Raw genomic sequence first — 3,077 nt, 5'->3', positions numbered from 1 at the left:
AATTCACCAGAGGTTTGCTTGTGTAACAACACTCAATTTGGTTTATTATTCCACATTTGAAGCTAGGTAGTGCAAATTGCAAAATGAAATACATCCAGTAGATGTCATCATCCTGCATCCCATGTGCCAGATAATCCACTTAGATTTACTTTTTTTTTTTTTTTTTTTTTTTTTTTTTTTTTTTTTTTTTTAATTGAACTAAAATCAAAACTAGGAGTCCTAACAGAAATAAGTTTTCTGAAAAACTTGTGTAGAACATACTCATTTGATGTGATACACCTTACGCCTAGGATTTCTGGAATGTTTGCAACCTCGAAGTGTTCATGCACAAAGTAATTTGCAGATATCCGTGACTGCCCTCACATGCACAAATAACATCTGTAAAATATGCCAGTAAATGCATGTATTTAAACCTGAAAATCCATTTAATGGGTTCCATTTAATCCACATGTCCTTAAAGCAATATAAATATGTACTACAGCATCGCCTCTGATCCAGAAGCCTGTACTGCAAAAATAGATTTAAGATCCTCTTTACAGATGAGAATATTAAATGAAGTTGAAAGGGCTTTGGGAGGTCAGAGAATTCCATTTCCATAAATAGTGTTTTAAGTTGTTCATTTCTTGAAATTACACCTCATATAAATGAACATTTTCATATGGATTACTGGGAATTATCAAGTACTCTGATGTGCTTGATTTATATTGTTTTTTATTTCAAATCAAATACTGTTATTTACATTCAACAGCTTTATGTTGAGGGGTAAAATGATTCAGGCAAGTCCGAATCACTGTGATTCAGCCATCTTCAAATGTTTTCACATTTTAAACCCTGACCTTTATTATTTGGTGTGGGGAGACTTACTAGGTCAGAGTTATGCCTTTCAGCATGTGATTAAAACACACACTTTGTCCATGTCCACGGATTTTGTAATACAATCCTTTAGCAATCTGGCAACATTTCTGGCTTTGTTAGCTGGGGCATTGCTTAGGAAAATTCCTGTGCAATACTGTTGTGGTCTAATCCAAACCCCTTTCGAAACAATAGAAAGGCTTCCAAGGGCTTAAGCCATGGACAAATGAGGTTCATGCAAAGGCTGAGCTGCAGCAGGTGAAGGAGGAAGCAGACACTGGTGGGAAATTGCAGCGTGGCAGATGCCAATAGGCTCACAAGCTCATGCCGGTTGTGTCCTGGAACCTGCTTTTAATTCCCACAAGGGATGGGGTGGGAAATGTCCCAGTTTCAGACAGGCTAACATTGTTATGCATTGCTTTCAATTTAGTAATAATTTTTTTTTATGTAGTAAATATTGTACAATCACAGAATGTTAAGCGGTTGGAATGGACGTTAAAGATCATCCAGTCCCAACCTGCCCTGCCATGGGCAGGGACACCTTCCACTAGACCAGGTTGCTCAGAGCCCCATCCAACCTGATTTGAACACTGACTAGGTGGGGGCAGCCACAACCTCCCTGGAGAATGTGTTCCAATGCCTCACCACCCTCAGTGAAAAATTTCTTCTTGATGTCTACCCTAAATTTTCCCTCTTTTAATTTGTACCCATTACTCCTTGTACTATCACTTCAGTTCTTGATGAAAAATCAAGGCAGCTTGAAGTTTCCAATTGTCCTTGTATCTATGGCTTCTGTGATAATGCATGAGGAACAAGAAAGGATTTGAAAGGAAAATGCCTTTTTTTACTCTGACCCTTCTCTATGGTTATGCATTGGCTTAGATAGGTCTAGTGCATCCCACTCAAGATAAATGGGAATTCTGATTAAAGCCCATTAGTTCTTCAGGCTGCACAACTGCCTGACAGCCCTGAGTGGTACTGAGCACTCCAACATCCCTGGACAGTGCAGGACAAAGCTGTGGCCATGAGAAATGCTGTGGGATGAGGGACATGGGGCTGAACTCTCCCAAGGGGCTGCAGCGTGAATGCACATCTTTACGGCTGGCAGAGGATTCCTGTCATGAGGTTGGGCTTTAGGGGCACTTTAGGGACACAAGAGGCTGAAGCACTCATGGGACCAGGCCCGCTGCCCATTCTGCCATTTGAGCCGGCATGTGCCCAGGTGGGTAAGGAGGCCAATGGCATCCTGGATTGTATCAGGAATAGTGTGACCAGGAGGACCAGGGCAGTGATTGTCCTTCGGTACTCAGTGCTGCGGTCACAACTTCACCACTGTGTCCAGTGCTGTGTCCAGTTCTGGGCCCCTCAATTCCAGAGGGACATTGAGGAGCTGGAGTGTGTCCAGGGAAGGGCAACAGAGCTGGGGAAGGGTCTGGAGCACCAAGAGTAGCTGAGGTCGCTGGGGGTGTTCAGCTTGGAGAAAAGGAGATCCAAGGGGGATCTTATAACTTTCTCCAACTCCCTGAAAGTAGGTCGTAGCCAGGTACGGGTCGGTCTTTTCTCCCAGGAAACCAGCGGCATGATGAGAGGAAACCGCCTTAAACTTCGCCAGGGGAGGTTTAGATTAGACATCATGAAGTTTTTCAGAGAAAGGCTGATTAGACGTTGGAATGGGCTGCCCTGGGAAGTGCTGGGGTCCCCGTCCCTGGAGGTGTTTGAGCAAAGACCACACGCGGCCCTCAGCGCCGCGGGACACCTCTGAGGGCGCTGTCAGGATACGGCCCTCAGCGCCGGGGGACACCTCTGAGGGCGCTGTCAGGACACGGCCCTCAGCGCCGGGGGACACCTCTGAGGGCTCTGTCAGGACACGGCCCTCAGCGCCGGGGGACACCTCTGAGGGCGCTGTCAGGACACGGCCCTCAGCGCCGGGGGACACCTCTGAGGGCGCTGTCAGGCCACACCCGGCCCCCACGGCCCCGCGCTTTCCCCCGGCCCCCACGGCCCCGGCAGCCCTCGGGCCGGCGCTGCGCATGCGCCCCCTCGGCGCGGCCCCGCCCCCGGGCCGGCGAGCGGCGCTGCCGCGGGCGCGCGCAGGAACATGGAGGCGGCGGCGCGGGGGAGCCGGGCGCGCCGGGCGGCGGGCGCGGGGCGGTAGCGGCGAGCGGCCGCCCTCCCCCTCTCACTTCAGCCCTCCCTTCCTTCGCTCCCGCCCCCTCCGCTCCTCC

The sequence above is a fragment of the Hirundo rustica genome, chromosome 1 (assembly GCF_015227805.2).
Source record: "Hirundo rustica isolate bHirRus1 chromosome 1, bHirRus1.pri.v3, whole genome shotgun sequence".
In the NCBI taxonomy this organism is placed as follows: domain Eukaryota; kingdom Metazoa; phylum Chordata; class Aves; order Passeriformes; family Hirundinidae; genus Hirundo; species Hirundo rustica.
Note: the sequence above shows the minus strand (reverse complement) of the source record.